We start from the raw sequence: 15,021 nt of genomic DNA, 5'->3' as shown, positions 1-15,021 counted from the left end.
AAATGGGGTTCTGGCCAAAAAAACATGACCCGGAGTCATGGAAAATTCAGTTGAAAAAATAAAATTTTCCCTAAGCATATTTTGACATGCAGTAGCAGTGCTAGTCACCCAAGGAAACACTGCAGCATCAACAGAGATTATTTGGAGGGGATGAGGGCGATTTTGGAAAAATGGGGATCTGGCCAAAAACACCATGACGCCGGGGTCATAGAAAATTAATGTGAAAAAATAAAATTTTCACTAGGCAGAATTTTGACATGCAGTAGCAGTGCTAGACATCAAAGGAAACTCTGCAGCATCAACAGAGTTATTTTGGAGAGGATGAGGGCAATTTTGGAAAAATGGGGTTCTGGCCAAAAAAACCATGACCCCGGAGTCAGGCAAAATTCAGGTAAAAAAAAAACTTTCCCTAGGCAGAATTTTGACATGCAGGAGCAGTGCTACTCACCATAGGTAACTGGGCAGCATCAACAGATATGATTGGGAGAGGTTGATTGCGATTTTGGAAAAATGGTCTTCTGGCCAAAAATCCATTACCCCGGGGTCATTCAAAATTCATGTGAAAAAATAAAATTTTCCCTAAGCAGTATTTTGACATGCAGGAGAAATGCTATTCACCCAAGGAAACTATGCAGCATCAACAGAGATGATTGGGAGAGGATGAAGGCGATTTTGGGAAAATGGGGTTCTGGAAAAAAAAACATGACCCCGGGGTCAGGCAAAATTCAGGTGAAAAAATAAAATTTCCCCTAGCCAGAATTGTGACATGCAGTAGCAGTGCTAGACACCCAAGGAAACTCTGCAGCATCAACGGAGTTGATTGGGAGAGGATGAGGGCGATTTTGGAAAAATGGGGTTCTGGCCAAAAAAAACATGACCCCGGGGTCATGGAAAATACAGGTGAAAAAATAAAATTTTCCCTAAGCATATTTTGACATGCAGTAGCAGTGCTAGTCAACCAAGTTAACACTGCAGCATCAACAGAGATTATTTGGAGGGGATGAGGGCGATTTTGGAAAAAATGGGGATCTGGCCAAAAACACCATGACACCGGGGTCATGGAAAATTAATGTGAAAAAATAAAATTTTCACTAGGCAGAATTTTGACATTCAGTAGCAGTGCTAGACACCAAAGGAAACTCTGCAGCAACAACAGAGATGATTGGGAGAGGATGAGGGCAATTTTGGAAAAATGGGGTTCTGGCCAAAAAAACCATGAACCCGGGGTCAGGCAAAATTCAGGTGAAAAAAAAACTTTCCCTAGGCAGAATTTTGACATGCAGGAGCAGTGCTACTCACCATAGGTAACTGTGCAGCATCAACAGAGATGATTGGGAGAGGTTGATTGCGATTTTGGAAAAATGGTCTTCTGGCCAAAAATCCATTACCCCGGGGTCATTCAAAATTCATGTAAAAAAATAAAATTTTCCCTAAGCAGTATTTTGACATGCAGGAGAAATGCTATTCACCCAAGGAAACTCTGCAGCATCAACAGAGTTGTTTGGGAGAGGATGAGGGCGATTTTGGAAAAATGGGGTTCTGGCCAAAAAAAACATGACCCCGGAGTCATGGAAAATTCAGGTGAAAAAATAAAATTTTCCCTAAGCATATTTTGACATGCAGTAGCAGTGCTAGTCACCCAAGGAAACACTGCAGCATCAACAGAGATTATTTGGAGGGTATGAGGGCGATTTTGGAAAAATGGGGATCTGGCCAAAAACACCATGACGCCGGGGTCATAGAAAATTAATGTGAAAAAATAAAATTTTCACTAGGCAGAATTTTGACATGCAGTAGCAGTTCGAGAAATCACAGGAAACTCTGCAGCATCAACACAGATGATTGGGAGAGGATGAGGGCAATTTTGGAAAAATGGGGTTCTGGCCAAAAAAAACCATGACCCCGGGGTCAGGCAAAATTCAGGTGAAAAAAAAACTTTCCCTAGGCAGAATTTTGACATGCAGGAGCAGTGCTACTCACCATAGGTAACTGGGCAGCATCAACAGAGATGATTGGGAGAGGTTGATTGCGATTTTGGAAAAATGGTCTTCTGGCCAAAAATCCATTACCCCGGGGTCATTCAAAATTCATGTGAAACAATAGAATTTTCCCTAAGCAGTATTTTGACATGCAGTAGCAGTGCTAGACACCCAAGGAAACTCTGCAGCATCAACAGAGTTGATTGGGAGATGATAAGGGCGATTTTGGAAAAATGGTCTTCTGATCAAAAATCCATTACCCCGGGGTCATTCAAAATTCATGTGAAAAAATAAAATTTCCCCTAGCCAGAATTTTGACATGCAGTAGCAGTGCTAGACACCCAAGGAAACTCTGCAGCATCAACAGAGTTGATTGGGAGAGGATAAGGGCGATTTTGGAAAAATGGTCTTCTGGCCAAAAATCCATTACCCCGGGGTCATTCAAAATTCATGTGAAAAAATAAAAATTTCCCTAAGCAGTATTCTGACATGCAGGAGAAATGCTATTCACCCAAGGAAACTCTGCAGCATCAAAAGAGATGATTGGGAGAGTATGAGGGCGATTTTGGAAAAATGGGGTTCTGGAAAAAAAATACATGACCCCGGGGTCATGGAAAATTCAGGTGAAAAAATAAAATTTCCCCTAGCCAGAATTGTGACATGCAGTAGCAGTGCTAGACACCCAAGGAAACTCTGCAGCATCAACGGAGTTGATTGGGAGAGGATGAGGGCGATTTTGGAAAAATGGGGTTCTGGCCAAAAAAAACATGACCCCGGGGTCATGGAAAATTCAGGTGAAAAAATAAAATTTTCCCTAACCATATTTTGACATGCAGTAGCAGTGCTAGCCAACCAAGTTAACACTGCAGCATCAACAGAGATTATTTGGAGGGGATGAGGGCAATTTTGGAAAAATGGGGTTCTGGCCAAAAAAAACCATGACCCCGGGGTCAGGCAAAATTCAGGTGAAAAAAAAACTTTCCCTAGGCAGAATTTTGACATGCAGTAGCAATGCTTGACACCCAAGGAAACTCTGCAGCATCAACAGAGTTGATTTGGAGACTATGAGGGCGATTTTGGAAAAATGGGGTTCTGGAAAAAAAATACATGACCCCGGGGTCATGGAAAATTCAGGTGAAAAAATAAAATTTTCCCTAAGCATATTTTGACATGCAGGAGCATTGCTACTCACCATAGGTAACTGTGCAGCATCAACAGAGATTATTTGGAGGGGATGAGGGTGATTTTGGAAAAATGGGGATCTGGCCAAAAACACCATGACGCCGGGGTCATAGAAAATTAATGTGAAAAAATAAAATTTTCACTAGGCAGAATTTTGACATGCTGTAGCAGTGCTAGACACCCAAGTAAACTCTGCAGCATCAACAGAGAGGATTAGAAGAGGATGAGGGCGATTTTGGAAAAATGGTCTTCTGGCCAAAAATCCGTTACAACGGGGTCATGGAAAATTCATGTGAAAAAATAAAATTTCCCCTAGCCAGAATTTTGACATGCAGTAGCAGTGCTAGTCACCCAAGGAAACTCTGCAGCATCAACGGAGTTCATTGGGAGGGGATGAGGGCGATTTTGGAAAAATGGGGTTCTGGCCAAAAAAAACATGTCCCCGGGGTCATGGAAAATTCAGGTTAAAAAATAAAATTTCCCCTAGCCAGAATTTTGACATGCAGTAGCAGTGCTAGACACACAAGGAAACTCTGCAGCATCAACAGAGTTGATTTGGAGACTATGAGGGCGATTTTGGAAAAATGGTCTTCTGGCCAAAAATCCATTACCCCGATGTCATTCAAAATTCATGTGAAAAAATAAAATTTTCCCTAAGCAGTATTTTGACATGCAGGAGAAATGCTATTCACCCAAGGAAACTCTGCAGCATCAACAGTGTTGTTTGGGAGAGGATGAGGGCGATTATGGAAAAATGGGGTTCTGGCCAAAAAAAACATGACCCCGGAGTCATGGAAAATTCAGCTGAAAAAATAAATTTTCCCTAAGCATATTTTGACATGCAGGAGCAGTGCTAGTCACCCAAGGAAACACCGCAGCATCAACAGAGATTATTTGGAGGGGATGAGGGCGATTTTGGAAAAATGGGGATCTGGCCAAAAACACCATGACGCCGGGGTCATAGAAAATTAATGTGAAAAAATAAAATTTTCACTAGGCAGAATTTTGACATGCAGTAGCAGTTCTAGACATCAAAGGAAACTCTGCAGCATCAACACAGATGATTGGGAGAGGATGAGGGCAATTTTGGAAAAATGGGGTTCTGGCCAAAAAAACCATGACCCCGGGGTCAGGCATAATTCAGGTGGAAAAAAAACTTTCCCTAGGCAGAATTTTGACATGCAGGAGCAGTGCTACTCACCATAGGTAACTGGGCAGCATCAACAGAGATGATTGGGAGAGATTGATTGCGATTTTGGAAAAATGGTCTTCTGGCCAAAAATCCATTACCCCGGGGTCATTCAAAATTCATGTGAAAAAATAAAATTTTCCCTAAGCAGTATTTTGACATGCAGGAGAAATGCTATTAACCCAAGGATACTCTGCAGCATCAACAGAGTTGTTTGGGAGAGGATGAGGGCGATTTTGGAAAAATGGGGTTCTGGCCAAAAAAAACATGACCCCGGGGTCATTCAAAATTCATGTGAAAAAATAAAATTTTCCCTAAGCAGTATTTTGACATGCAGGAGAAATGCTATTCACCCAAGGAAACTCTGCAGCATCAACAGAGATCATTGGGTGAGTATGAAGGCAATTTTGGAAAAATGGGGTTCTGGAAAAAAAAACATGACCCCGGGGTCATGGAAAATTCAGGTGAAAAAATAAAATTTCCCATAGCCAGAATTTTGACATGCAGTAGCAATGCTTGACACCCAAGGAAACTCTGCAGCATCAACAGAGTTGATTTGGAGACTATGAGGGCGATTTTGGAAAAATGGGGTTCTGGAAAAAAAATACATGACCCCGGGGTCATGGAAAATTCAGGTGAAAAAATAAAATTTTCCCTAAGCATATTTTGACATGCAGGAGCATTGCTACTCACCATAGGTAACTGTGCAGCATCAACAGAGATTATTTGGAGGGGATGAGGGTGATTTTGGAAAAATGGGGATCTGGCCAAAAACACCATGACGCCGGGGTCATAGAAAATTAATGTGAAAAAATAAAATTTTCACTAGGCAGAATTTTGACATGCTGTAGCAGTGCTAGACACCCAAGTAAACTCTGCAGCATCAACAGAGAGGATTAGAAGAGGATGAGGGCGATTTTGGAAAAATGGTCTTCTGGCCAAAAATCCGTTACAACGGGGTCATGGAAAATTCATGTGAAAAAATAAAATTTCCCCTAGCCAGAATTTTGACATGCAGTAGCAGTGCTAGTCACCCAAGGAAACTCTGCAGCATCAACGGAGTTCATTGGGAGGGGATGAGGGCGATTTTGGAAAAATGGGGTTCTGGCCAAAAAAAACATGTCCCCGGGGTCATGGAAAATTCAGGTTAAAAAATAAAATTTCCCCTAGCCAGAATTTTGACATGCAGTAGCAGTGCTAGACACACAAGGAAACTCTGCAGCATCAACAGAGTTGATTTGGAGACTATGAGGGCGATTTTGGAAAAATGGTCTTCTGGCCAAAAATCCATTACCCCGATGTCATTCAAAATTCATGTGAAAAAATAAAATTTTCCCTAAGCAGTATTTTGACATGCAGGAGAAATGCTATTCACCCAAGGAAACTCTGCAGCATCAACAGTGTTGTTTGGGAGAGGATGAGGGCGATTATGGAAAAATGGGGTTCTGGCCAAAAAAAACATGACCCCGGAGTCATGGAAAATTCAGCTGAAAAAATAAATTTTCCCTAAGCATATTTTGACATGCAGGAGCAGTGCTAGTCACCCAAGGAAACACCGCAGCATCAACAGAGATTATTTGGAGGGGATGAGGGCGATTTTGGAAAAATGGGGATCTGGCCAAAAACACCATGACGCCGGGGTCATAGAAAATTAATGTGAAAAAATAAAATTTTCACTAGGCAGAATTTTGACATGCAGTAGCAGTTCTAGACATCAAAGGAAACTCTGCAGCATCAACACAGATGATTGGGAGAGGATGAGGGCAATTTTGGAAAAATGGGGTTCTGGCCAAAAAAACCATGACCCCGGGGTCAGGCATAATTCAGGTGGAAAAAAAACTTTACCTAGCCAGAATTTTGACATGCAGGAGCAGTGCTACTCACCATAGGTAACTGAGCAGCATCAACAGAGATGATTGGGAGAGGTTGATTGCGATTTTGGAAAAATGGTCTTCTGGCCAAAAATCCATTACCCCGGGGTCATTCAAAATTCATGTGAAAAAATAAAATTTTCCCTAAGCAGTATTTTGACATGCAGGAGAAATGCTATTCACCCAAGGATACTCTGCAGCATCAGCAGAGATGATTGGGAGAGTATGAGGGCGATTTTGGAAAAATGGGGTTCTGGAAAAAAAAACATGACCCCGGGGTCAGGCAAAATTCAGGTGAAAAAATAAAATTTCCCTAGGCAGAATTTTGACATGCAGGAGCAGTGCTACTCACATAGTTAACTGTGCAGCATCAACAGAGATGATTGGGAGAGGTTGATTGCGATTTTGGAAAAATGGTCTTCTGGCCAAAAATCCATTAACCCGGGGTCATTCAAAATTCATGTGAAAAAATAAAATTTTCTCTAAGCAGTATTTTGACATGCAGTAGCAGTGCTAGACACCCAAGGAAACTCTGCAGCATCAACAGAGTTGATTGGGAGAGGATAAGGGCGATTTTGGAAAAATGGTCTTCTGGTCAAAAATCCATTACCCCGGGGTCATTCAAAATTCATGTGAAAAAATAAAATTTTCCCTAAGCAGTATTTTGACATGCAGGAGAAATGCTATTCAACCAAGGAAACTCTGCAGCATCAACAGAGATGATTGGGAGAGTATGAAGGCAATTTTGGAAAAATGGGGTTCTGGAAAAAAAAACATGACCCCGGGGTCAAGCAAAATTCAGGTGAAAAAATAAAATTTACCCTAGCCAGAATTTTGACATGCAGTAGCAGTGCTAGACACCCAAGGAAACTCTGCAGCATCAACAGAGATTATTTGGAGGGGATGAGGGCGATTTTGGAAAAAATGGGGATCTGGCCAAAAACACCATGACACCGGGGTCATGGAAAATTCAGGTGAAAAAATAAAATTTTCCCTAAACATATTTTGACATGCAGTAGCAGTGCTAGTCACCCAAGGAAACACTGCAGCATCAACAGAGATTATTTGGAGGGGATGAGGGCGATTTTGGAAAAATGGGGATCTGGCCAAAAACACCATGACGCCGGTGTCATAGAAAATTAATGTGAAAAAATAAAATTTTCACTAGGCAGAATTTTGACATGCAGTAGCAGTGCTAGACATCAAAGGAAACTCTGCAGCATCAACAGAGTTGTTTTGGAGTGGATGAGGGCAAATTTGGAAAAATGGGGTTCTGGCCAAAAAAACCATGACCCCGGGGTCAGGCAAAATTCAGGTGAAAAAAAAACTTTCCCTAGGCAGAATTTTGACATGCAGGAGCAGTGCTACTCACCATAGGTAACTGTGCAGCATCAACAGAGATGATTGGGAGAGGTTGATTGCGATTTTGGAAAAATGGTCTTCTGGCCAAAAATCCATTACCCCGGGGTCATTCAAAATTCATGTGAAAAAATAAAATTTTCCCTAAGCAGTATTTTGACATGCAGGAGAAATGCTATTCACCCAAGGAAACTCTGCAGCATCAACAGAGATGATTGGGAGAGTAAGAAGGTGCTTTTGGAAAAATGGGGTTCTGGAAAAAAAAACATGACCCCGGGGTCATGGAAAATTCAGGTGAAAAAATAAAATTTCCCATAGCCAGAATTTTGACATGCAGTAGCAATGCTTGACACCCAAGGAAACTCTGCAGCATCAACAGAGTTGATTTGGAGAGTATGAGGGCGATTTTGGAAAAATGGGGTTCTGGAAAAAAAATACATGACCCCGGGGTCATGGAAAATTCAGGTGAAAAAATAAAATTTTCCCTAAGCATATTTTGACATGCAGGAGCATTGCTACTCACCATAGGTAACTGTGCAGCATCAACAGAGATTATTTGGAGGGGATGAGGGTGATTTTGGAAAAATGGGGATCTGGCCAAAAACACCATGACGCCGGGGTCATAGAAAATTAATGTGAAAAAATAAAATTTTCACTAGGCAGAATTTTGACATGCTGTAGCAGTGCTAGACACCCAAGTAAACTCTGCAGCATCAACAGAGAGGATTAGAAGAGGATGAGGGCGATTTTGGAAAAATGGTCTTCTGGCCAAAAATCCATTACAACGGGGTCATGGAAAATTCATGTGAAAAAATAAAATTTCCCCTAGCCAGAATTTTGACATGCAGTAGCAGTGCTAGTCACCCAAGGAAACTCTGCAGCATCAACGGAGTTCATTGGGAGGGGATGAGGGCGATTTTGGAAAAATGGGGTTCTGGCCAAAAAAAACATGTCCCCGGGGTCATGGAAAATTCAGGTTAAAAAATAAAATTTCCCCTAGCCAGAATTTTGACATGCAGTAGCAGTGCTAGACACACAAGGAAACTCTGCAGCATCAACAGAGTTGATTTGGAGACTATGAGGGCGATTTTGGAAAAATGGTCTTCTGGCCAAAAATCCATTACCCCGATGTCATTCAAAATTCATGTGAAAAAATAAAATTTTCCCTAAGCAGTATTTTGACATGCAGGAGAAATGCTATTCACCCAAGGAAACTCTGCAGCATCAACAGAGTTGTTTGGGAGAGGATGAGGGCGATTATGGAAAAATGGGGTTCTGGCCAAAAAAAACATGACCCCGGAGTCATGGAAAATTCAGCTGAAAAAATAAATTTTCCCTAAGCATATTTTGACATGCAGTAGCAGTGCTAGTCACCCAAGGAAACACCGCAGCATCAACAGAGATTATTTGGAGGGGATGAGGGCGATTTTGGAAAAATGGGGATCTGGCCAAAAACACCATGACGCCGGGGTCATAGAAAATTAATGTGAAAAAATAAAATTTTCACTAGGCAGAATTTTGACATGCAGTAGCAGTTCTAGACATCAAAGGAAACTCTGCAGCATCAACACAGATGATTGGGAGAGGATGAGGGCAATTTTGGAAAAATGGGGTTCTGGCCAAAAAAACCATGACCCCGGGGTCAGGCATAATTCAGGTGGAAAAAAAACTTTACCTAGCCAGAATTTTGACATGCAGGAGCAGTGCTACTCACCATAGGTAACTGAGCAGCATCAACAGAGATGATTGGGAGAGGTTGATTGCGATTTTGGAAAAATGGTCTTCTGGCCAAAAATCCATTACCCCGGGGTCATTCAAAATTCATGTGAAAAAATAAAATTTTCCCTAAGCAGTATTTTGACATGCAGTAGCAGTGCTAGACACCCAAGGAAACTCTGCAGCATCAGCAGAGATGATTGGGAGAGTATGAGGGCGATTTTGGAAAAATGGGGTTCTGGAAAAAAAAACATGACCCCGGGGTCAGGCAAAATTCAGGTGAAAAAATAAAATTTCCCTAGGCAGAATTTTGACATGCAGGAGCAGTGCTACTCACATAGGTAACTGTGCAGCATCAACAGAGATGATTGGGAGAGGTTGATTGCGATTTTGGAAAAATGGTCTTCTGGCCAAAAATCCATTAACCCGGGGTCATTCAAAATTCATGTGAAAAAATAAAATTTTCTCTAAGCAGTATTTTGACATGCAGTAGCAGTGCTAGACACCCAAGGAAACTCTGCAGCATCAACAGAGTTGATTGGGAGAGGATAAGGGCGATTTTGGAAAAATGGTCTTCTGGTCAAAAATCCATTACCCCGGGGTCATTCAAAATTCATGTGAAAAAATAAAATTTTCCCTAAGCAGTATTTTGACATGCAGGAGAAATGCTATTCAACCAAGGAAACTCTGCAGCATCAACAGAGATGATTGGGAGAGTATGAAGGCAATTTTGGAAAAATGGGGTTCTGGAAAAAAAAACATGACCCCGGGGTCAGGCAAAATTCAGGTGAAAAAATAAAATTTCCCCTAGCCAGAATTTTGACATGCAGTAGCAGTGCTAGACACCCAAGGAAACTCTGCAGCATCAACAGAGATTATTTGGAGGCGATGAGGGCGATTTTGGAAAAAATGGGGATCTGGCCAAAAACACCATGACACCGGGGTCATGGAAAATTCAGGTGAAAAAATAAAATTTTTCCTAAACATATTTTGACATGCAGTAGCAGTGCTAGTCACCCAAGGAAACACTGCAGCATCAACAGAGATTATTTGGAGGGGATGAGGGCGATTTTGGAAAAATGGGGATCTGGCCAAAAACACCATGATGCCGGGGTCATAGAAAATTAATGTGAAAAAATAAAATTTTCACTAGGCAGAATTTTGACATGCAGTAGCAGTGCTAGACATCAAAGGAAACTCTGCAGCATCAACAGAGTTGTTTTGGAGTGGATGAGGGCAAATTTGGAAAAATGGGGTTCTGGCCAAAAAAACCATGACCCCGGGGTCAGGCAAAATTCAGGTGAAAAAAAAACTTTCCCTAGGCAGAATTTTGACATGCAGGAGCAGTGCTACTCACCATAGGTAACTGTGCAGCATCAACAGAGATGATTGGGAGAGGTTGATTGCGATTTTGGAAAAATGGTCTTCTGGCCAAAAATCCATTACCCCGGGGTCATTCAAAATTCATGTGAAAAAATAAAATTTTCCCTAAGCTGTATTTTGACATTCAGGAGAAATGCTATTCACCCAAGGAAACTCTGCAGCATCAACAGAGATGATTGGGAGAGTATGAAGGCAATTTTGGAAAAATGGGGTTCTGGAAAAAAAAACATGACCCCGGGGTCAGGCAAAATTCAGGTGAAAAAATAAAATTTCCCCTAGCCAGAATTTTGACATGCAGTAGCAGTGCTAGACACCCAAGGAAACTCTGCAGCATCAACAGAGTTGATTGGGAGAGGATAAGGGCGATTTTGGAAAAATGGTCTTCTGGCCAAAAATCCATTACCCCGGGGTCATTCAAAATTCATGTGAAAAAATAAAATTTTCCCTAAGCAGTATTTTGACATTCAGTAGAAATGCTATTCACCCAAGGAAACTCTGCAGCATCAACAGAGATGATTGGGAGAGTATGAAGGCAATTTTGGAAAAATGGGGTTCTGGAAAAAAAAACATGACCCCGGCGTCAGGCAAAATTCAGGTGAAAAAATAAAATTTCCCCTAGCCAGAATTTTGACATGCAGTAGCAGTGCTAGACATCAAAGGAAACTCTGCAGCATCAACAGAGTTGTTTTGGAGAGGATGAGGGCAATTTTGGAAAAATGGGGTTCTGGCCAAAAAAACCATGACCCCGGGGTCAGGCAAAATTCAGGTGAAAAAAAAACTTTCCCTAGGCAGTATTTTGACATGCAGGAGAAATGCTATTCAACCAAGGAAACTCTGCAGCATCAACAGAGATGATTGGGAGAGTACGAGGGCGATTTTGGAAAAATGGGGTTCTGGCCAAAAAAAAACATGACCCCGGAGTCATGGAAAATTCAGGTGAAAAAATAAAATTTTCCCTAAGCATATTTTGACATGCAGTAGCAGTGCTAGTAAACCAAGGAAACACTGCAGCATCAACAGAGATTATTTGGATGGGCTGAGGGCGATTTTGGAAAAATGGGGTTCTGGCCAAAAAAACCATGACCCCGGGGTCAGGCAAAATTCAGGTGAAAAAAAAACTTTCCCTAGGCAGAATTTTGACATGCAGGAGCAGTGCTACTCACCATAGGTAACTGTGCAGCATCAACAGAGATGATTGGGAGAGGTTGATTCCGATTTTGGAAAAATGGTCTTCTGGCCAAAAATCCATTACCCCGGGGTCATTCAAAATGCAGGAGAAATGCTATTCACCCAATGAAACTCTGCAGCATCAACAACATGACCCCAGAGTCATGGAAAATTCAGGTGAAAAAATAAAATTTCCCCTAGTCAGAATTTTGACATGCAGTAGCAGTGCTATTCAACCAAGGAAACTCTGCAGCATCAGCAGAGATGATTGGAGAGTATGAGGGCGATTTTGGAAAAATGGGGTTCTGGCCAAAAAAACCATGACCCCGGGGTCAGGCAAAATTCAGCTGAAAAAAAAACTTTCCCTAGGCAGAATTTTGACATGCAGGAGCAGTGCTACTCACCATAGGTAACTGTGCAGCATCAACAGAGATGATTGGGAGAAAAAATGGGGTTCTGGAAAAAAAAACATGACCCCGGGGTAATGGAAAATTAATGTGAAAAAATATAATTTTCACTAGCGAGAATTTTGACATTCAGTAGCAGTGCTAGACACCAAAGGGGCGATTTTGGGAAAAAAAACATGACCCCGGGGTCATGGGAAATTCAGATGAAAATATAAAATTTCCCTAGCCAGAATTTTGACATGCAGTAGCAGTGCTAGACACCCAAGGAAACTCTGCAGCATCAACGGAGTTGATTGGGAGAGGATGAGGGCGATTTTGGAAAAATGGGGTTCTGGCCAAAAAAAACATGACCTCGGGGTCAAGGAAAATTCAGGAGAAAAAATAAAATATTCCCTAAGCATATTTTGACATGCAGTAGCAATGCTAGTCACCCAAGGAAACACTGCAGCATCATCAGAGACTATTTGGAGGGGATGAGCGCGATTTTGGAAAAATGGGGATCTGGCCAAACCATCCTGACGCCGGGGTCATTGAAAATTAATGTGAAAAAATGAAATTTCCCCTTGCCAGAATTTTGACATGCAGTAGCAGTGCTAGACACCCAAGGAAACTCTGCAGCATCAACAGAGATGATTGGGAGAGGATGAGGGCAATTTTGGAAAAATGGGGTTCTGGCCAAAAAAACCATGACCCCGGGGTCAGGCAAAATTCAGGTGAAAAAAAAACTTTCCCTAGGCAGAATTTTGACATGCAGGAGCAGTGCTACTCACAATAGGTAACTGTGCAGCATCAACAGAGATGATTGGGAGAGGTTGATTGCGATTTTGGAAAAATGGTCTTCTGGCCAAAAATCCATTACCCCGGGGTCATTCAAAATTCATGTGAAAAAATAAAATTTTCGCTAAGCAGTATTTTGACATGCAGGAGAAATGCTATTCACCCAAGGAAACACTGCAGCAACAACAGAGATGATTTGGAGAGTATGAAGGCGATTTTGGAAAAATGGGGTTCTGGAAAAAAAAAACATGAGCCCGGGGTCATGGAAAATTCAGGTGAAAAAATAAAATTTCACCTAGCCAGAATTTTGACATGCAGTAGCAGTACTAGACACCCAAGGAAACTCTGCAGCATCAACAGAGTTGATTGGGAGAGTATGAAGGCGATTTTGAAAAATGGGGTTCTGGAAAAAAAAACATGACCCCGGGGTCATTCAAAATTAATGTGAAAAAATAAAATTTTCCCTAAGCAGTATTTTGACATGCAGGAGAATTGCTATTCACCCAAGGAAACTCTGCAGCATCAACAGAGATGATTGGGAGAGTATGAAGGCGATTTTGGAAAATGGGGTTCTGGAAAAAAAAACATGACCCCGGGGTCATGGAAAATTCAGGTGAAAAAATAAAATTTCCCCTAGCCAGAATTTTGACATGCAGTAGCAGTGCTAGTCACCCAAGGAAACTCTGCAGCATCAACAGAGATGATTGGGAGAGGATAAGGGCGATTTTTGGAAAATGGTCTTCTGGCCCAAAATCCATTACCCCGGGGTCATTCAAAATTCATGTGAAAAAATAAAATTTTCCCTAAGCAGTATTTTGACATGCAGGAGAATTGCTATTCAACCAAGGAAACTCTGCAGCATCAACACAGATGATTGGGAGAGGATGAGGGCAATTTTGGAAAAATGGGGTTCTGGAAAAAAAAACATGACCCCGGGGTCAGGCAAAATTCAGGTGAAAAAATAAAATTTCCCCTAGCCAGAATTTTGACATGCAGTAGCAGTGCTAGACACCCAAGGAAACTCTGCAGCATCAACAGAGTTGAATGGGAGAGGATAAGGGCGATTTTGGAAAAATGGTCTTCTGGTCAAAAATCCATTACCCCGGGGTCATTCAAAATTCATGTGAAAAAATAAAATTTTCCCTAAGCAGTATTTTGACATGAAGGAGAAATGCTATTCAACCAAGGAAACTCTGCAGCATCAACAGAGGTGATTGGGAGAGTATGAGGGCGATTTTGGAAAAATGGGGTTCTGGCCAAAAAAAAACATGACCCCGGAGTCATGGAAAATTCAGGTGAAAAAATAAAATTTTCCCTAATCATATTTTGACATGCAGTAGCAGTGCTAGTCAACCAAGGAAACACTGCAGCATCAACAGAGATTATTTGGATGGGCTGAGGGCGATTTTGGAAAAATGGTTATCTGGCCAAAAACACCATGACGCCGGGGTCATAGAAAATTAATGTGAAAAAATAAAATTTTCACTAGGCAGAATTTTGACATGCAGTAGCAGTGCTAGACATCAAAGGAAACTCTGCAGCATCAACAGAGTTGTTTTGGAGAGGATGAGGGCAATTTTGGAAAAATGGGGTTCTGGCCAAAAAAACCATGACCCCGGGGTCAGGCAAAATTCAGGTGAAAAAAAAACTTTCCCTAGGCAGTATTTTGACATGCAGGAGAAATGCTATTCAACCAAGGAAACTCTGCAGCATCAACAGAGATGATTGTGAGAGTATGAGGGCGATTTTGGAAAAATGGGGTTCTGGCCAAAAAAAAACATGACCCCGGAGTCATGGAAAATTCAGGTGAAAAAATAAAATTTTCCCTAGCCAGAATTTTGACATGCAGTAGCAGTGCTAGACACCCAAGTTAACTCTGCAGCATCAACAGAGTTGATTGGGAGAGGATAAGGGCAATTTTGGAAAAATGGTCTTCTGGTCAAAAATCCATTACCCCGGGGTCATTCAAAATTCATGTGAAAAAATAAAAA

The sequence above is a fragment of the Tiliqua scincoides genome, chromosome 9 (assembly GCF_035046505.1).
Source record: "Tiliqua scincoides isolate rTilSci1 chromosome 9, rTilSci1.hap2, whole genome shotgun sequence".
Taxonomy (NCBI): domain Eukaryota; kingdom Metazoa; phylum Chordata; class Lepidosauria; order Squamata; family Scincidae; genus Tiliqua; species Tiliqua scincoides.
This window is presented reverse-complemented; position numbering follows the sequence as displayed.